At 34.4% G+C, this 22,397-nt stretch overlaps 1 protein-coding gene and 1 non-coding gene across 2 annotated transcripts in view; both read right to left on the bottom strand.

Annotated features, from left to right (window-relative positions):
* Positions 1-22,397, bottom strand: part of LOC138716143 (puratrophin-1-like) — a 1,133,117-nt gene that overhangs the window by 450,711 nt on the left and 660,009 nt on the right. The gene's annotated exons all lie outside the window — the stretch shown is intronic.
* On the bottom strand, positions 21,563-21,634 carry TRNAY-GUA (transfer RNA tyrosine (anticodon GUA)). The gene has a single exon. It is a non-coding gene; the product is annotated as a tRNA-Tyr (tRNA).

The raw sequence follows: 22,397 nt of genomic DNA, 5'->3' as shown, positions 1-22,397 counted from the left end.
TCTTTGATGAAGGCAATCAAGTGATCGTACAAAGCTACGATAACACTGTCTGAATTGTCATAGCGATTACATAGAGAACTAAATCATGTTATCAGTGGCGGCAGAAAGTAATTTTTAATGAGTGTGAAGTATCAGTAAGTTCACAATTTGTAAGGTCATGCAATTTGATAACATTTACTACTCGTACATACCTTTAATTCTTAATTTCAGCACAAAGAATATAATACAAGTTTAAGTATTTGGAAACGTTAGCCAACAATAATCAGAAAAGAGCATGACTATAGTCTTACAATAAACTAAACTAATATTTTTATTGATTTTTGTTGTGTGCACGGAGAAGACAATTTAGAGTTAAAATCACATTCGTTGAAGTTTCTACTCGTGATATTTTAAAGAATGTAAAATTTAAATATAACTCACAGATCTCTGCAATTTATATCTGATAAGCCAGTTTGTTAGATCTAGAAAAGGGGAACCTTGCCAAAAGAAAAAAGTTATATATATATATATATATATATATATATATATATATATATAATTATTTTAATGTACCCGAAGTACATATGATGTTTTTATACAGATATTCTGCGTCATTGTACGATGAGAGAGTAGTGTAACGGAGAAAAATTCTCTCCGGCACCGGGATTTGAGCCCGGGTTTTCAGCTCTACGTGCTGATGCTTTATCCACTAAGCCACACCGGATTCCCATCCCGGTGTCGGATCAAATCCTCTCAGTTTAAGTTCCACCTCTTGGGTTCCCTCTGGTAGCCGCCCTCTGCACTACGTCATAGATATCTATGAACGTAGGACAATGTCCACATATGTGCGGAGGTGCACTCGTTATGAGAGACTGATTGGCCGGTGCCGGAGAAAATTTTTCTCCGTTCCATTACTCTTTCATCGTACGATGACGCAGAATATCTGCATGGAAACATCATATGTACTTCGGTACATTAAAGTAATAATAATTATATGATATGCGTAAATCACTTCGTGGTGTAAGACGGCGCTTATTCCTTCGGATCCCGGTCAATCGGTCATTCATCAGATTTTGGCAGTTGTCACGAGAACGCTGCAATACGATCGATGCGGAAATTGCAGGAAGTGTTGATAGACTAAAATCGAATTTCCCAGCCTGTCAACAATATTTCATTGTATTGTGGTGACGATTCAGAGAAAATTCGATAATGTTTAAAGTGAATTGTATTTTAGAACGACTTAGCCACAAGAAAATTATCAATTTTGAATTAGTTTTACCAACGATACCGAACGAAAAATGTGCCAGAAATGTACTGCTTAAGCAGTGGGTTGAAGGACATGCAACTTTAACACTTATGGTATCTCAATATTCTTATTAACAGAAAAACTGTCAATAATAGTATTTTTTTAATTTTAACAGTGCATATTTTGCTACTTTTAGTGGATATATCATTGTTTTTAAGGGCGCGCATATTTTGCCGTTTTTTAGTGCATATGAACCCGCCTCCTACTAATTCTAAATAAGAGAATTGAGTCCATATTGGGTGGACGGCATTTTTATGGTTAACAATACATCAGTAGAGAATGGATAATACAATTGCACATTTCTAACAGTTCCTGCAGTTAATTTTATAGCAAATAGTCATGCAATTTCTCTCCCTCTTCACTAATTATATGAATTATTATTTGCAAAACACGCACTGTCGTCTACCTGATACTTCCCTTCTTCACTTGCTGTTATTACGACTCTTTAGATAGCGTACACCGATATATTATGGTACTGAGTGCTGTTACAAACATCATACTCATGGGCCATTAAGGCCAACTATAGGATACTTAAGCCTTAAATACTATACACTTATATGCAATTGGATATTGCATGTCTAAAAAGAGAGCTTGTTTTTCCTTCAGAATATGTGCAGGTTATTACATATATATATTTTACAATTAAATTAGAGGAACACTAGCGTCACTTTCACGGCAAACCTCTTCCGCAATTCATTTCGTGTGTTTATATTCCGTTCTTGACACCAAGCAACATAAAAATATCATTAAGTCACTCTGTAAAACTATAAAATGCAAAACGACCACCCACTAATCTACAATATACATTTCGCATTCAATAGGTCCAGAATTTTATCGATAAATGAATATCATGAGTAAATAATCGAATAACCGAATCTCGGATTCATTCCCTGAACTTCATCATTTTAATTTTAATAACAAAATCTCGGATTCATTCTCATAATTTATTTTTTATTTCCAATAACAGAATATAAGAACCAGTCCCGTAAAGTTTTCATTTTAATTTCAATAACATATTCTGAAGTGAAAACGTACAACCAAAAGTTTTCTTGTAAAAAAAAAGTGTAGGGACCCTTTGGAGACACGAAGTGCTCATCTACGTAACTTCTCCAATGCACCCAGCAAAAAAAAAAAAGAAGCATTAGCATAATAAACATTGTGTTCTTATGCAGGAAATTGAAGAACTGAATTGACAAACATCCCAAATCCAAAACTTATAGAATTTTACATTTTATCTGACGTTCTTTTAACACACGCCACCATCCTGTAAAAAAGAATCTTCCAAGTCTGGCTCTAAATCTGTGTTCTTTAATCATACAAATATTTGTTTCAATAATCTTATATTGTAAGCCTATATTCTTGCTTTCCTCAAAAATTTACTTCATTGGACTTGGGATGTTTGTTATTTTAGGTTTTCTTGTGATTTATGATTGTAATTTATTTCCTTAATGACTTCTATGAAATGATAACATATAATCACAAGATTTCTAGTACAAAATACAGACTACTTAAAAATTTGAAGTATCCAATAAAGAATAAGGATTAGCCTAACAAATATTGTTTTCTTCTGCAAGAAATTGTGACTTGTGATTGTGATTTATTTCCTTAAAAACTTCAAGTGGCCACCAAATAAGAGGGATTAGCCTAATAAATATTGTGTTCTTCTGCAAGAAATTGTGACTTGGGATTGTGATTTATTTCCTTAATGACTACAATGAAATGATAATGTAGAACCACAAGATATCTTGTAAAAAATACAGGCTCCTTAAAAACTTCAAGTGCCCAGAAAATAAGAGGCATTAGCCTAATAAATATTGTGTTCTTCTGCAAGAAATTGTGACTTGTGATTGTGATTTATTTCCTTAATGACTACAATGAAATGATAATGTAGAACCACAAGATATCTTGTAAAAAATACAGGCTCCTTAAAAAGTTCAAGTGCCCAGAAAATAAGAGGGATTAGCCTAATAAATATTGTGTTCTTCTGCAAGAAATTGTGACTTGGGATTGTGATTTATTCCCTTAATGACTACAATGAAATGATAAAATATAACCATAAGATTTTTTGTAAAAACAATACAGGCTACTTAAAAATTTCAAGTGCCCAGTAAAGAATAAGGATTAGCCTAATAAATATTGTGTTCTTCTGCAAGAAACTGTGACTTTATGTCCTTAATGAATTAGGCCTAACAATATGTAACCACAAGATTTCTTGTACAAATTCAGGGGTCGTTAAAGACCCCAAGTACCCAAAAGTTTATCCAACGTGCTCAGCAGGTTTAAATAACAGTTAAAAATGCCAGACCTTTGAAAAATACTTACATTAACAGAGCCGCCACTGTGCCATACGTTGCAAACCGCCACTGAACATACCTGATCATCTCCATCCAGTCATTATAAAAATCTTGATTCGCGTTGACAACAGGTATAATATGAATTATTAAAATAACTAAAGTGGATCTGGAACAACAGCCTGCCATTTCTAATTGCCGAGCCTTCCCCTCCACGCACATCAAGATTCTGGGAAGTTGTATATCAGGTATCAAGTCTGAAGGAAGATCAGCTCCAGCCATGAGTCATGTTTACTTTCGAGAGGGAAGCTCTTAACGAGAGATCACGCCTTGTGCCCCGTATAAGGAGCCGTCCTTGCGGCATGGAGACGTCCTAATCCAGACTGCTTGTGACGAGACTTTCCAGGACACGAACTCCTCTCTTCAGGTCAAAGTGAAGTGCTCACTCCTTCAATGGTAATCAACTTTGTCGGAGTTCCTCTAAGCCGTACTTCTTCATTAATTACTGATTGATAAATAACTTCTGGAATAGATTTGTTAAGACTACAGACACCTTTCAATCTAATCCTGAAATTTCGTGCTTCAAATCGGAAGTCTAACAACACATGAATGATTTTAATCATTTAACGTTCAGAGCATAGAGTCTCACGAAGAATGTAAAATACTTCAAGATAACGGAGTTTCGGTTAACCTAAATCGATTTTAATTGTAGGTGCAGTGTAAAAATCTAAGTTGTGGCATGTAATTAATTAAGTTAGCATGTAATTAATTAAGTTGGTATGTAATTAATTAAGATGATATGTAAGTAAATTAAGATGATATGTAATTAATTAAGATGATATTTAATTAAGTTGATTTGTAATTAATTAAGGTGATATGTAATTACTTAAATTGGTAGTAGTTGGGTGAAATAGAAGTACTTAGGCCTATAAGTTAGGTTTACTTTTGCTTATTGTAGGCGTTATTATAGAATAGTTTTTATTTATAGTCTTAGGTTTATTGCATCTATTTATTTATAGTTAGAAACAAATTTAGGTTTATTTTTTTATTTATTTTTTTCTTTTATTGCTGTAATTATTGTAGAATTATAATGGTATTATTGCATATTATATATCACTGTCACCGGGTGTATACCCAATTGTAGTGTTAATAAATACATACATTAAAAATATACCTATGTCCGAAGTCGAACAGTAGGGAGAAATTAACGAGAGAAACAATGGAACGTCTTTCGGTTGCGTGTACTATACTTGACGTGTTACATCACATCTTTTGCACACGGTACCACTTGGGCACCGCAACGCCTGCGCAACACACACAACTGAATACACGTTCATTTGAAATTTAATTTGTTTATTCGCATAGTGAAAATTCAGACATGCTTTTTGTTTATGGGTTTCAGACATGCATTGGCTGCTGTTGAAGAATACAGATGACATTTTTCAATCGAAGAGTTCCATTTAGTTGTGTGCTTTCCCGTGTTTACTGAATGTTATCTGAAACTGGCAAGATACCAAGAGTTCATTGGAATCAGAAAGATAACCGGTACCTTAGTAATTTGTCTTGTGTAATTATTTTATTTTCTTATTCAATTTGTAGTACTTTATTATGAAATAAACTTATTAGAACAGTATAAGATGCAGCACTTTCGATAAACTATCATCTCAAGTGTTCTAAAACGTAGAACTACGTTAAGTGAATACTAGAATCAAGCTGATCAAGTTTAAATTCCCGTTTCATATAACCTTCTTATTCAAAATAAATTTTTAGATAGAGACGAATATACAGGGTGAACTGTAAGTAATGTCATTAAATTTAGAGGGTTATCCTTTGAGATATTCCAAACAAAATAGTTTAACATAATTTTTCTTGATTTTTCTCCCCTTTCGAGATTAAATTTGTTTTATATGAAACATTTCATAGTGTGTTTTGGGAAAGCCATTAATTGAATTCCCAATATGCTCACAAGCAAGCGTTCTAACAGGAGCAGATAAAAAAGTTAAATTTTTTTCTTCCACCATGTTAATGATGTCAAAAGAAGTAATGATACAAATTTTGGCCACTCGACCCCAATTACGAGGCCGTTCACAAAGTGATTTTCCCTGGGGCCGTGTATAAGAAAAAGCACAATTGCATGAAAATATTTATTGAATCAGATACAGCAATTTTTGCGTTATTTGCCAACATATCCCCCACTAGAATTGAGATATTTGTCATACTATGGGATCAATTTTTGTGTCGTAGAAGTCAGCCGCCTCAGATCGGAACTATCGCTTGACTGCGTCCGCACCTCTCTCTGTCGATCCCATGACGAGAAATGTCTCAATCCCGATGAAAAATATGTTGAAAAATAGCTCAACAATTGCTGTGTCTGTTCCAATAAATTTGTCCCATGAAATTGTGTTTTCATTCTGTTAACGGCCCTTGGCGAACTTATTTTTTACGGCCCTCGTAATTGCGATCGAGTGGCCAAAATTTGTATGAGCACTTCTTTTGACATTATTAACTTGGTGGAAGAAACAAATTTAACTTTTTTTATCTGCCCCCATCAGAACGTTTGCTTGTCAGTCAATTTCAGAGATATGATAATAAATTATTAAAATAATTTTATTTTTGCCTTTAAATGTGCAGAAATTTGACCCGAACAAATGTAACATTGAAAAATTCCTTTTCACAGCGAAAAGTTACATTTGTTCGGATGAAGTTTCTGTACATTTAAAGGACAAAACTAAAATTGTTTCAATAATTTATTATCATAATTACATTACTCTCTTAAATTGACTGAGCATATTGGGTATTAAATCAATGGCTTTTCCAAAACAAATATAAAACAATTTTTATCTCGAAAAGGAAGTAAAACCGAGCAAGATTTTATTAAACTTTTCTGTCAAAAATTATGTCAAAGAATAACCTTCTGAAATTAATAGCAATACTTACGGTTCATGCTCTGTACAATGAACTACTATTATTCATTATATGCATAGTACAAGAATGACATCAGAAACTATGCATTTCCCATGCCGTGTTGTTAATACAGTGTCAGAGAAAGCATGTGGATCCACCCAGACAGTAAACTAAAGTACATAGAATGTATCAGATGTTAGGGGCCGTACAACAAATTCCCGCTACATCCAGATTGCGCGTCATAAACAGTTCCCGCGGAGGATTTGTAAATGTAAACACCAGCTCACTTTCTTGCATTGATTTACGAGATTCTTCCGGCTGGGAGCAGAAGAATGGAATGCTTTCACCCGGTGCTCATCAAGATTGTATACGAGGTTTGTGCTGTACGGGGCAACGTTTTCCTCCCGACATAATTTATTTCAATTGTAAATTTATATTTCAAAATTTTCTTTCGACCTTATGCTAATAAATAATGCTAAGAGATCACGAGATTCTTATCAAGTTAGTAACACTGTGTGCAGTACCTTTAACCGATCGCTAAGAGTGCTGGACAAAGACGGTTCTGGAGCTAGTTTACCTGCAAGTACTCACTATTCTCCCTAATTTAAAATAAATACATTTGTCACTAGTTTAAGGAAAATGTAACTGTCATATCGTATCTTATTCTCAAATTATTGTGGCGGGTTGTAGGACATCAAGGATGTTTTCGTAGTTATAAAACAATGGTATGATTGGTGATGGTAATATTAGCTGTTGCGGTATGTGATGGTGGTTGTGGCAGTGTTTAATGGCGGTTGTGATAGTATTTGGTGGTGGTTATGAGATGAAGTTTTTTATGGTGATTGTGGTGTGCTCAACGATGATTGTGACGGTGATTTATGGTTGTAGTGGCGTGTTTGGTGATGGTTGTGACAGTGATTTGTGATTGCGGCGGTGTGAGAAGATGGTAGGAACGCTGTTTTATGCTGGTTGTGACAGTTTTGGTGATGATTGTGACGGCTGCGTTTGGTGAAAATAGTGTCAGAGAGTGGCTATAGTGTTGACAATGTTCGGTGATGGTTGTAGCAGAGTTTGAATGTAACTGCGGCAGAGTTACATGATGGTTTTGGCAGTAGGTCTACTTGATGGAGTGACAATGCTTGGTGATGGTTGTGACTGTGTTTGGTGATGGTTTTGGAAGTGTTTGGTAATGGTCGTCGCTGTGTGAGTGTTGTGATGGTTATGACAGATTTTAGTAATGGTTGTGACTGTGTTTGGTGATGGTTTTGGCAGTGTTTGGTGATGGTTTTGGCAGTGTTTGGTGATGGTTGTGACTGTGTTTGGTGATGGTTTTGGCAGTGTTTGGTGATGGTTTTGGCTGTGTTTGGTGATGGTTTTGGAAGTGTTTGGTAATGGTTGTCGCTGTGTGTGTTGTGATGGTTATGACAGTGTTTGATAATGGTTATGACTGTGTTTGGTGATGGTTTTGGCAGTGTTTGGTGATGGTTTTGAAAACGCTTGCTAATGGTTGTCGCTGTGTATGTGTGTGTTGTGATAGTTATGACAGTGTTTGGTAATTGTTGTGACTGTTTGATGATGGTTTTGGCAGTGTTTGGTAGAGGTTGTCGCTATGTGTGTGTTGTGATAGCTATGGCAGTGTTTGGTAATGGTTATGGCAATGTTTGGTAATGATCGTGTCTGTGTTTGGTGATGGTTATGGTAGTATTTAGAGATGATTGTGGTAGTGTTTGGTGTTGACTGTGTTTATGTTTGGTGTTAGTGATGACTATTTTTATGATAATTGTGACTCTGTTGTTTTATTTTAATGCTAACTGATGCTAGTTATGGAGATGTTCGGAATCGTTTAGAGATATTTCAGTTTGACTTTGGTTATGATTGTGTTTGATGATGGTGTCCTTGTTTGATGTTATAGTAGTTCTTATGATGATGGTTCATGTATTATATTGTGATTTTAATAACGGTTCTCGTGTTTGATCATGTTGATAATGACGATTCGATTTCGGAGGTGTTGTTGCCAAATTAATGCTGGTGCGAGTATTTGATACCGAGAGTATTTACAATGATGATGAGGTTGATACCCAATCATAACTCCAATCACTTCACGTCTCACAAAAAATAACAGGCGTTTCCCTCTTAATAATTAATTTATTTAATTTATCCTGGCCCTATTACACAACTGATCATTATGCCTATCTTCTTGTCTTATTTCAATAGAACATTACATAAAGAATCGCAATTATAACTAAGAAACTCAATGACTGTCAATATAGCATACTGGAAGATGTAGACTGTAAAATGTTCGTGCACAAAGTGCAAGGTTTAATCTTGTTATACAGACACAATAAAACTTTATTCTGTCTTTCTATACTGAATTCCAATGTAATATAATTGTCACGACTTCTGGACTCAAAGTAATTTCTTTTTCGTGATTCACTTGATGCTAAATAATTTAAACGGTTTCGTAAAGAACAAATATTCGTAGTAATTAAAATCGCAGCTATGCCAGTAACAATCTATTTAAATGAGAACGATTATTCGTGACTGAAACGAAGGCACACGTTGCGATCATCTCCAATCTGTGCCGTCATCCGAAAGTAATGCTCACACGGAAGTCGCATGTCATGCTGCCGCGGGATCAAGAGAGCCCCTAACCTTGCACTTCCTCTTTACTGTGTCATGACGGCAAAGTGAGGTAAAAGTGCGCTCGAATTGGGTTGCTGGCCGTGGAGGGGGACCTTATTAAGGCTCTGTGACGTGACCAAGATGGACAGACCCAGGTCTCGAGCCCCGATCACATCGTGAGAACAGTCGACGAGGTCTTATCACTTCATCTCTTGTGTTTTCTAACCTTCACGGCACGTCAGCACACATGAGCAAGTTTCCATAAACAGAGAACTTAGTCAGCAATTGTAGATCGCTTCACTGGTGTCCTCAGATCATTCAGTTAACAACAATATTGTTAATAACAAGCCTTGGATATAAGATTTCTGAGATCCGATGAAGAACTTCGGAGAGAAAGATTAAATTGGAAATAACACAATCATTCATTCATAGTTTTCTGCTCAAGGACAGGCCCTTCATTGCAAACTCATATATGGTGGCCCACTTAGCTCTTTCACCTCCGATTGCTTGTGAAATATTTCACATATACACAAACCGACAATTACAAGTTAAATTGCATCAAGGGGACATGTGATATACATAATACATTTTTTGTACATGAAATAATTTTCAAGATATTTGAGTCAACTTTCTATATTCAAATGGGAACCAATTGAGGACCATAGTATCAAAGTTTGACAACTCCATTTTTTTGCGATTTCGAGATATTGATTGTTTCTCATAGAATTTTGTATGCTGAATACGATTCTAGAGCTATTTAGGTTAAAAAAAACTGACAGAACAGAGAGAAAATAGCACTTCATTGTGCGCTTCAGAATCAAAATGTAGACAACTCCACTGTGGCTTGGTTTCAAATTAGGACAATTCCTTCAGTAGCCAATGAGAAGCCCACATTCGTACCACATTTTTTCCCATCATGCATCGCGAATCCAACATGGCTGATTGTTTATATAATCGGTTTGTGGATGAATGCGTACTGTTTTATGTAAATTTGTTTTGAAACTGAGTTAGAAGAGACTTAGTTCCAAAACGGACAATTTCGCTTTAAATATGGCTTCGTTTGGTTTCAAAAACGCACAACTCCTCTTTAAATATGGCTTCATTTGGTTTCAAAAACAGACAACTCCATGACTTACGTAGTTTCAGAGATGCACAACTCCACTTTTTAAACTTAAACTGGGACCTGAATATTAATTTTAATCACATTTTGAGACTAAAAAAATGTTTCTATGACCTATTAGAATGTTTAAAAAAAAATACGTATAACGGTGACATTGGTTTCCAAGGATATAGTTTATCGCAAAAGTGGAGTTGTCCAACTTTGTTACCAAGTTCCTCAACTATGTTTTGTATTTCAAATCATGCGTTACCTTTGCCTAATAACAACTAGCTACTTTACTGACTGTTTTAATGTGAAATAAAGTTCGTCCATGAGAACTCTTGTTACTTTACTTTTTGAAGCACTCTTGTACTTTTTTTCACTCACACTGTTCTGCAGCAAGATTTAAAACACCTTTGGAAGCGACGTAGTTGACATCCTCATGAACCAATAGTATATAATTGATAGCCTGTTTCAGACTCGACTCCTAAGAGACGTCCAAGAGCACGCTAGCATGCAATTCAACCGTGCATTCGAAAATTCCCGCATGCAATTCAATGTTTACTTTTGAGACATGCACTGGTCCCGCATGCAATTCGGGAGCGCCCCCTCAAAACAGGCAAATATATGCACTATAAAATTCGTCTATCAGTATTCTATAACGATAGAACATGTTTACCTATCAAAAGTCTATTAAACCATACAAAATAAAATTAAATAGACAAAAAGGGCAGAATTCCAATACTAGCTATTCGTCATAATTGGAGAAAATTCCTTTATTAAAATCGCATATAAAATTATACATATAGACCAGTGAAAATATTGCTTAAGATAATAGCCTACCGGAATATTAAAGCAATCCTTACACACGCTTAACAACGCCGGAACTCTTCGAAATCTACAGACAGCAAAGGTCGTGACAGACGCAGTAATTCCGCCACACTCGAGATGTGATCGTGGCAGAGTTATTTGGCGCGACCTTTGCATCGCATCACATCGAGGGCACCGATTAGTGTATATTAAGCTGGCTTAATGACCTCCATTTACTCTCAATGCCCTTAATAGACAAAACCGAGTGGTCACCTCTGCGTGCCATAAATGACGTCCCGGAGCACTGGAACTATTCACCAGTTTATCAAGCACTGGACACAAAGCGCCGTGTATTCATACTTATACAGGCTGAACCGTAAGTAACGCCATTAAATTCAGGGGGTAATTCTTTGAGATATTTCTAAGACAAAAATTTAATACAATTTTGCTCATTTTCGCTTCCTATTCGAGAAAAAATAGTTTTACATTAAATATTTCATAGCGTGTTTTGGAAAAGCCACTCATTTAATTCCCAATATGTTCAGTCAATTTAAAAGAGCAGTGTATTATGATAATAAATGACTGATAGAATTTCAGCTTTGTCCTTCAAATATCAGCAATTTGATTCGAACAAATGTAACATTTTAAAATTCCTTTTCATAACGAAAAGTTGCCCGCAACTGTCTACGAACACTCCTATGACTATAAACAAACAAGTTTACTTTCGTTACGTTTACTTTTAGTTAGGCTTTATTTATAATCGAGCTTATTTTTACGGCAACTTATCTAAGATAATTGGATATTTTATTGTGAGTAGCTGTAGTTCCTGAAATGCTATTGCATATTATAACCACTAGCATCGGGAGTATATCCAATTCCAGTAAATAAATAAATGACTAAATAATTAAATAAATACATTACATACATACTCGTGCATGCATACATGCATACATACATACATACATACATACACACATACATACATACATACATACATACATACATACATACATAAAATTAATTTTTCTCAAAATAGACTGAATTTTTACCTATGTTTCTTCTTTGCAAGGTCTTCTACTCGAGGACAAAATATTAGTTAACTATCCAATTTTGTGAACATTATAATAATGTATGAAATCTAATATTATAATATACAACAGCATAATGCAATTAAACTAAATGACCGTTTTTGTAGATATGTGGTATCACATACATACATACATACATACATACATAAAATTAATTTTTCTCAAAATAGGCTGAATTTTTACCTATGTTTCTTCTTTGCAAGGTCTTCTACTCGAGGACAAAATATTAGTTAACTATCCAATTTTGTGAACATAATAATAATGTATCAAATCTAATATTATAATATACAACAGCATAATGCAATTAAACTAAATGACCGTTTTTGTAGATATGTGGTATCACATACATACATACATACATACATACAGACATACATACATACATAAAATTAATTTTTCTCAAAATAGACTGAATTTTTACCTATGTTTCTTCTTTGCAAGGTCTTCTACTCGAGGACAAAATATTAGTTAACTATCCAATTTTGTGAACATAATAATAATGTATCAAATCTAATATTATAATATACAACAGCATAATGCAATTAAACTAAATGACCGTTTTTTGTAGATATGTGGTATCACATACATACATACATACATACATACATACATACATACATACATACAGACATACATACATACATATATACATACATAAGAGCAACGGTTAGTCTGTTTGATCGCGAAACAAATGGGCCCAGGTTCAAATTCTGGTTGGGACAAGTTACTTGGTTGAGGTTTTTCTCCAGGGTTTTCCATCAACTCACTAACAACAAATGCTGGATAACTTTCGACGCTGAATCCTGGACACATTTCGCCGGTATTATCACCTCCATATCATTTAAACGCTAGATAAGGGCGGCAATTAACAAAACGTCGTAAAATAACCAACAAAAATGCATACAATACTACACATATATACATACATACATACATACATACATACATACATACATACATATATCACATATTCGTATCCATTTAAGAGTATATCGATGGTGTCAGGAAGTGATATCTCATATCTGTGAATTGGAGGTGAATCAAACAACTGTTTTAAAAATTAATTTTTCTCAAAATAGACTGATTTTTTTTACATATGTTTCTTCTTTGCAAGGGCAAAATATGAGTTTAACTATCAAATTTTGTGAACATGATAATAATGTAGTAAATCTAATATTGCAATAATGTAATTACACTAAATAACCGTTTTTGTAGATATGTGGTATCACTTCTTAGCTATCGATGTTTGAACTTAATAATGATTTGAAACACAAGTACTTGTATACTAACAATTTATATTAAAATACGTCACATTTTGCTTCAAATATAGGTAGGTATCTTTCTACGAACATTTAAGACTAGAAAAAAAAAACACTCATGCAATCAGACAAGCTTATGAATCAGGTAAATTGTTTTTGCAACGTACATCTAATTAAACTGCGATAGTCGGTTGTCAGAATCGAGAGTCGACCAGATCAACAAAGAATGCATTATACTGTAAAATAGAAGCTAGAAACAAACCGAAGCGAATTCGTGAGTAAAGAAACGGAAGTGCCAATAGCGATCGATTTCTTTTAGAGTGTACACACAGCTGGCTCTATACTTAAGTAATGTCACCTCGGACTACAGATAAACTGCATTACTTAAGAGTACTTCCTGATGTAGGGTTTCATAGAAAGTTAGAACGCAAACATCTGTAATCTTGCTGAAATGAAAACAACGAGCTTCTTGAAAACAAAGGAATTAACTTCAGCAACACGGCAGCTCCTAGCAGATGGTAAATACGCACATGAGTAATATTTCACAAGGACGTTTCACATGCGAAAGCAGTTACGAGTGTGTGGATTCAGGAAAATGCAAGTAATCTATAAACATATTTCAGTACAAATATTATGTCTACAAATGTTTCGCTCCAAATTTGTCTGCATACTGTTTACAATTACCTCATCTTGTTTGAATAACATTGTGACTCTCTTAACGTAAGTTAACAAACATAAAATATTGTGTAATTTTTACAATGCTTCGGCCTACTTCAAGTTTATTATTGGAAGAGCTATGTACTAGAAAATAAACAAAACACTAATATTTTCGAATCCAAAGTTCAACGTTTAGAAACAAAATATCTCAGTTATTAGGCACTAAATTTATTTCAAGACTGCTTTATTTTAACCTTATCCAATAAAGAAATTGCACAATATTTAATATTTTTGGAGTAGTGAAGAATTAAATGGCATTGGTCTCAAAGGATTTATAAGCACTGATTCTTCGTTTGGAATTGGATAATCACTGGAAAACACGTATAGTATACAGGGTGATTCACGAGGATTTACCGCCACTTACGGAGCTTATTTCCGAAGACATTCTGAGCAAAAAATATCATATAAACATTTGTCCTAATCTCAGTATTTTCAGAGTTACACTAATTTGATGCTGCTTGTAAAATATCATTATTCTTTAGATTTAAGGAGAGAAGAATCCAAAAAGGATAGCTGCCCTTGAAAAAGGGGTACCGAGCGGTAACAGCACCTACATTAATTGTAAATCAACAATACTCTCTTTTTAGTTTATTTTTATTTTATTTCATTTTCATTTTTATTTATTTTTTGGGGCGGGGCAGATATCCTTGATAGGAATAATTTATTTTTCATTCATAGAACTGTACAAAATATTACAAATAGAGAATGAACTATCAGGAGTATCATTTCTTTAATTAGCTAGTATTCTGAAGCTAAAAATGTGGTGTGAATTGCATAGCTGCTTCGTACAGATTTTTTTAAACTACAAAATTACATTTTTCTTACGCATTTAACATAACAATTGTTACAAATCACGCCACTCTTGTAAATTGTTTAAGGATGTACATTAGGAAGCATAATTAAATGTAAAGAATCAAGTTCCTAAAGTCGTAGATTTGTAACAATTTTTGTGATAAGTGCATAAGAATAATGTAATTTTTAGGAAAAAATTAAAAAACAAAATTTGTACAAAGCAATTAACAACGCATTTTTAGTTTCAGAATACTAGCCAATTAAAGAAATGATACTTCTGAATAGTTTATTCTTTATTTTTAATATCCTTTTACACTTAAAACTAAAGACTAATGTATTTTACGAACAATTTCAAATTAGTGTAACTGTGAAAATATTGAGATTAGGACACATGTTTACATGACATTTTTTTCCTCAGAATGTCTTCGGAAATAAGCTCCATATGTGACGGTAAATCCTTGGGACTCACCTTATACAATACAAATGTTTTGAATTTTCTAAAAAAAGGTTCCAATATTTAGAGAGGCGGTAGTATGCATCAAAACAAGAAATAAAACTCCTACAAACATGAGTCCTAACATTAATATCTTCTGAGAAATGAGCAAATGTTTACCTTTAGGGAGGCCGAGACGTAGATGGCAAGATAATATTAAAATGGATTTGAGGGAGGTGGGATATGATGATAGAGACTGGATTAATCTTGCTCAGGATAGGGACCAATGGCGGGCTTATGTGAGGGCGGCAATGAACCTCCGGATTCATTAAAATCCAGTAAGTAAGTAAGTAATCACTTCTACTAGATGCAATGAAATACCTCTATTATATAATATTCTCCATAATTCATTTCTATTTATTCTATCAAACGCCTTAATATAATCAACAAATGTTAAATGCGTTTCTCTATGAAATTCTTTATTTTTTTCTATTATTTGTGTAATAGAAATATGTTTTCCTTTTTCTTTTTTTTTTTACATGCTATTCTTCTGATTAATAAAATGCTTGTCTTAGAAGTTCGTGGAATGCCCCCTGAGCACGAGTATGTAATCTATCTGGAAGAGCTTTTTATATAAAAAAACAATATATATCTTTGTTCTAGCAATACATTATTATTAGTGCTTATGGGAAAATGGTGGAATTATAGTCCTGAAAATTGTATCAACATGACCAAATACCGTCTTTATACATTGCATATCCCACTTATTGCTAGTCTTGTGATTCGAACACGTATCTCTGAGGTGAAAACCGACGCTCTAGCAATTCGGTTAAAGATGAATCACTCCTATGTTCAAGCAGCTTACATACAAGCCTTCACATATCAATTTAATGCGCAGGGCACGAATACTATGTCGTTTAACACAGAGAATACGAGGAAACTAAAAACTGATGGATTGCGTACAGCTGTGGTATAATGTTCTAATTTATCACCAAGGAATAACAAACAACCCTGAATCTTATTTCTTATCTCATACTCTATCTTGTAACTGCTTGACATATTTTACGATGGGAAAAGAAAATGAAATTGAATATCGAAGTAGTGACATGGAATTCACACAGTTCATAGGACAACTAACAAGTGAGTGAAAGTTTAAAGTAGGGATACTTTTCCAGAAAAATATGCACGTTTACTTGCTGAATCATCTCTTCAGTAATATGACACATTTACGAGATCAATTAGCTGACAGGACGTCGTTGTGGGTAGAGCAATTTTGAGAAAAATGTTCCAAAATGTGATTCCAATGCCTACCAGCTGAAGAGTAATATCACACTCTAGTCTATATAGTCACGAAGCTCGATATGTAGTAAATATGCATCCATGGATAGTTGCTAACCACTTGGATCGCTACTATCGCCTCATTACAGACGATGCGAAATAAAACCGGCACAGTCTATTGTTCCTAGCAACCTCAAAAACTCAAGCTTCGTGACTGCATATACTAGACTGTGGTAATATTGTATAAGTAATGGGATAGTGAGACCAGATGTACTGTCATCTCTTTCTTGAAATACTGATCACCTGCTTTTGAGGTATTTCTTTTTCGACGTGTCAAAAAGCATCAAGTCAGTTATTTCCAATTGAAGCGTTGTGCATGTAGTCCTTGTTATCTCTTTCTTAACATATAAAGCATACCGTTCTTGTAATACATTGCTGAAGTGCCAAGCATCTCGTCGTTATCTATTTCTTGACATGTCAAGCATCTCGTCCTCATAAAATCTCCTTCATGACGTGTTAAGCATTTTCTTCACTGTCATCTTCCTTGACGTGTCAAGTATCTCGTAATCATCTCTTTTCTGGCGTGTCAGGTAATTCGTCCAGCTTATCTCTTTCTTCTTGTGTTAAAAACATTATCCACATAATGTCTCTCTTACGTGTAAAACATCTAGTCCTTCTCATCTTTTTTGACGTGTTAACAAACTTGTATTTTTACCTCCAATTTGACCTATGTTAGCTTTTTACACTTTTTTAGGCATTAGAATATTGCTAACTGCATGGAGAAGGAAATAAAAAACATTTGCATAAAACTTATTTTCACAATAAACCTTAAAAGCAAAAAAGATCTTATTTTTATAAATAAAAAATCATCTAGAATGTCTTGCCATTTCTTTATTGATTTGTCACTCATCTTGTCCATGTCATACCTTTCTTGATCTGTCAAGCATTTCATTTCGTCATTTCTTTGACATGTAAAGCATCTCACCCTTACCATCTCTTTCTTGGCATGTGAAACATTTCATCCTTATCATGTCTATTTTCACATATTGAACATCTCGTCCTTAATAAATCTCTATTGGCGTGAATAACATTTCATCCTTGTCATTTTTTTTCTTCATGTATCAAGCACCTAATCTCTGTCATCTCTTTCTTGACGTGTCAAGCAAGTCGTCCTTGTTATCTCTTTCTTGACTCGTGAAACTTCTCGTCTTATCTATTTTTTGACATGTCAAGAATTTCACCCCTGTTATTCTTTTTGACATGTCAAGTGTCTCATCTTTGTCATCTCCTCTGACGTGCCAAGTATCTCGTCCTCATCTCTTTTGCCGTGTCAAGCATTCTCTCCTTGTCATCTTTGCCTTGATGCCTCAAGCATCTCGTCCTGTCATATTTCTTGGCGTGTATAACAATCAAATTAATCTTGTGTCTTTTCTTTCTTGCATTGGTTATGCCTTTCTTAATGTGTCGTACAGTACACTTAGTTTGTCATCCATTTCTTAACGTATCTATGTCATTAGAACAGTATGATTCCGATTTAAATATTCACAAGAAAATTCACGTTTTAATGCTTATTATACAGTAGGTATTTAAGTTCCACGAATTATTAGACCGTCAAGAATATCACAATCAATATAAAATTACAACACTCTTCATCATTAACAATGTAACCCGTAACGATTGATTTGATATCTCTGAAAGTTTGCTCCCGTACTCATCTCTATCTTCAGACTTCCTTGACTTAAAGTTCATTAAGTTTAATCTCCACACAGTACAATCTGTTCCAGATACAATCATCAATCATCGACGTCGTTCGAGGAGGTTGTTTTATTTTCGTGTACTACTTCTGACGGGGGAAACTAATATAGTGGGGTCAAATGTTAATTTACAAGCCATTTTATACAAATTAAATTGTGTTGTATACAAACAGCTAACAGAAGCTCCACAACTTAGTTTATACATTAATCTTCATGAAACTAGAACGATTATATTAGAAACTTACGACTGTTGTCAAGGTCTATGCTGTTCAAATTAGATGATCTTTCGGAAAGCTCTCTCTTTCAACATTTCTGCCGATATATTATTTTATTAATTTAACGTCACGTAAGAAGTACAGCCATAGTTAAAGAAAAAGAAGAGGAAACGTTTGGTTGCCGATAGATTATATAGGACTTCTAATCGGTGCAGCAGCTGTGGGATAGTTTTCTCCAAATAGTTACATTTTTTTCTGACATTTTCAAGTCAGAATTGTTCGTTTACGATCTTTACGACCAATTCAGTATCTCAAATAGCCTTGAGTTGCTTAAATAAAGACACTTCCATTTGTCTTTAAGATTCCATTTCCACCAAACTTTGTCTTATGAACATATTAGAAAGAACCAATTCTTTTAATTATCTTGGATACTTTTAGACTTTAATAAAACACTGACATCTTAATGCCAGCATAAATTTACAAACGATGATAATAATAATAATAATAATAATAATAATAATAATAATAATAATAATATTAATAATCGGCACAATAAATACAATCATGAAACCACCTAAGTACAGAAACAGAAAAGACTAAAACTCTACAAACTCTTTACATCTATCGAAATGGTCTAGAGACAGAGAAAGGAACTCGTGATGATGCTCTGATAGGGCATGGGTTCGAATACCACATGAGTTCATTAACTGATTGGAGTTTTTCGGGGTTTTCCCCAACTCTGAGAATGTATATATATATATATATATATATATATATATATATATATATATATATATATATATTATTTTAAATCCCACACCAACAGAAGCAAACTTCCAAGTATAGGTGGCTTACATTGCTATATATACAAAATAATATAATAAGAAAAACAAAACAAACAACAGAAACGAAAGAAAGAAAGATACATAATAGATGCTAGAATAAAATTTTGCAGTTAATATATAGTTCCAAATGTCAATATAATAATGCAAAATTATTTCAAAACTAATATAAAGAACATTACAATACACTTATTCATAATTTAAATATCTAAGGAAATACAATTCTTTTTAATATTGTATGAAATTTTTTAACTGATAAATTTAAATCTATTTGAGAATCACAGTTCAAAGACAGAGAGTTGTAAGTATTACACATAACAAACAATGGAGAGTTCTTGAAGAAAACAGTTCTAGGAATTGGAATAACTAAAGGTTGCCTATGACGTAATTCTGTTCTTTTTACATTGAACTGAAGGAATTTAAGAAAATCACTGTTATTCAATATACCGTTAACAGTCTGATAGAGTAAAATTTGGCTATTTATTAATAGTCTAAATTTTAAAGTTTTACAATTAAATTCGAAAAGTAACTAATTATATGAAACTTGCTTTTCATAAGACGACACGTGATGTTTCTTTTCTTAAATATAAATAACGTAAAAATCTTTTCTGTATCCTTTCTATTTGCATCTGATGGGATTGGAACTGAGGTGACCATATTACAGACGCATACTCTAGCTTACTCCTAACTAGAGTTTTATATAGAGTATCAATAGTATTTATATTTTTTAATTCTTTTGTATTTCTGATTAGGCTATAAATCCTAATTTTCTATATGCATCAATAACCACGTGATTTAAGAGACTATTATATGCAGAAACACCAAAAATATGCAATTTTAACTCTGAATATTCGTAATCACAGATGTTCAAAACGTATATAAAACTGTTTTTGCATTACTTTCAAAGAGCCTGTAAATATATGCATTTGGATATGAATCGTGGCTCTAGTTATAATCAATTTTTTTAATTGATGGCGTTAATACCTTCACTTACTCTATTAACAGAACTGATTTATTTCAATGTAGTGAGCTAAGATTTTATTGAGGTTCTGTGTAGTAAATTAAAAAAAAAATAAACAGGTGAAGCTTATATGGGTGATTCTTAAGTGTCAGGTCATACCTTAAAGGAGCATGAATAAATATTATCTTGAGTGTTGGTGTAGGTGGAATAACATTCACTTGGAGAGGAAAAATTATAATTGGCAATATGCACATACGATTCAGGAAGAAGTTAACAACACAACGGTAAGCTTGGGATCAATTATTTTCTTGTTCCTCACAATACAGGGACGAGGTGATGGGGTGGCCACATCCCACCCAACATATGTGCATCTTTTCCACCGAGGAATGCAATCACATTCCCATATAAGTAACTCAACAGCACATTACGCTAAAGAAGCTCTAGCTGAACTTAAGTTAAGGTTTAATTACGTGAAGAAATCCGCTGTTACATCCGTGTACAGGGGCAGGCGCTCACCAAAGAGGTTAATATAAAAGTGCAATTATTCTTTCATCGTTATTAGAGGTATAACTGCGTTCGGAGAGGAACAATAATAAAAACAAGCAGCTGGAGTATTGTTCGCCGGATCGGACGGGAGAAAGTCGGCAGCAACGTAAAGATAGGGGTCTTCCATAATTGAGAACAAAAAAAAAGAAGCCTCGTAATATTAGGTTAGTGGGGGAGTTGGAACACGCGTCCAATCCTTCAGATGTTTTCGCCACGTGTGACGTTAGGTATTGGGAATTTTCTTCGCGATTCATTCAGGTCGGATGATGCTCATTTGTCTTAAGGTGGTGACGTGGAGTTTGATCTCTGCGGGCTGATTCGAACAAAAAGCTGTTTCTTCGGCTCCACTGCCGACCCCTATTGAGATGATCACGTTTATGCTGTGCATATCAATCTGAAGGAGCATAAAACAGAGTGGAAAGCTGCACGCTTCATTGCCAAATATGTTCTCATCGCTCTATATAAGAATGTGCTTCGTAGAGACACGCCGTAAACTATACAGGGTACGCTGGAGAATGTGCTTCACAAACAATTGTACGTTACAGCAACATGCAATAAAACATACTGAACTTGTATATTATTTTAATATACCGAAGTACATATATTTCCATGCAGATATTCTGCGTCATCATACGATGAAAGAGTAATGGAACGGAGAAAAATTCTCTCCGGCGCCGGGATTTGAACCCGGGTTTTCAGCTCTACGGGCTGATGCTTTATCCACTAAGCCACACCGGATACCCACCCCGGCGCCGGACAGAATCGTCTCAAATTAAGTTCCAACTCTTGGGTTCCCTCTAGTGGCCGCCCTCTGCACTACGTCATAGATATCTATGAACGTAGGACTGAAGTCCACACATGTGCTGAGGTGCACTCGTTATGAGTGACTAGTTGGCCGGGATCCGACGGAACAAGCGCCGTCTTAAATCACGAAGTGATTTACGCATATCTGTATATTATTTTAATGTACCGAAGTACATACGATATTTCCATGCAGATATTCTGCGTCATATGATGAAAGAGTAATGGGTATCCGGTGTGGCTTAGTGGATAAAGCATTAGCACGTAGAGCTGAAAACCCGGGTTCAAATCCCGGCGCCGGAGAGAATTTTTCTCCTTTCCATTACTCTTTCATCGTATACTGAACTTGACTGAAATGGGCATAGCGAAGCATAATCTGGGGTTATCTACTATCCCCGAGGTTTCGGAATTACTTATAGGTTCCATGTTTTTCAACATGGCCTCCTCTGTTGGGTCCGTTGTGTCTAATTTGCCCAAACAATTGTATGGGCCTCCAGAACCACATCTATACAGGGCGTTAAAAATATTTCGACATCCAGCAAGCAAGATACCATGCAAAAATATGCTCAGCAAGCTCTTCCAGCGACTTGCAGAAACTGGATGTCTAGCACCACAAACAACAAATCGCGGCAGACTTCGCTCAGTTCATTTACTATAATGATGATTATGATGATAATAATATATTATTATTATTATTATT

Source organism: Periplaneta americana, chromosome 16, assembly GCF_040183065.1.
Source record: "Periplaneta americana isolate PAMFEO1 chromosome 16, P.americana_PAMFEO1_priV1, whole genome shotgun sequence".
Taxonomy (NCBI): domain Eukaryota; kingdom Metazoa; phylum Arthropoda; class Insecta; order Blattodea; family Blattidae; genus Periplaneta; species Periplaneta americana.
This window is presented reverse-complemented; position numbering and strand designations above follow the sequence as displayed.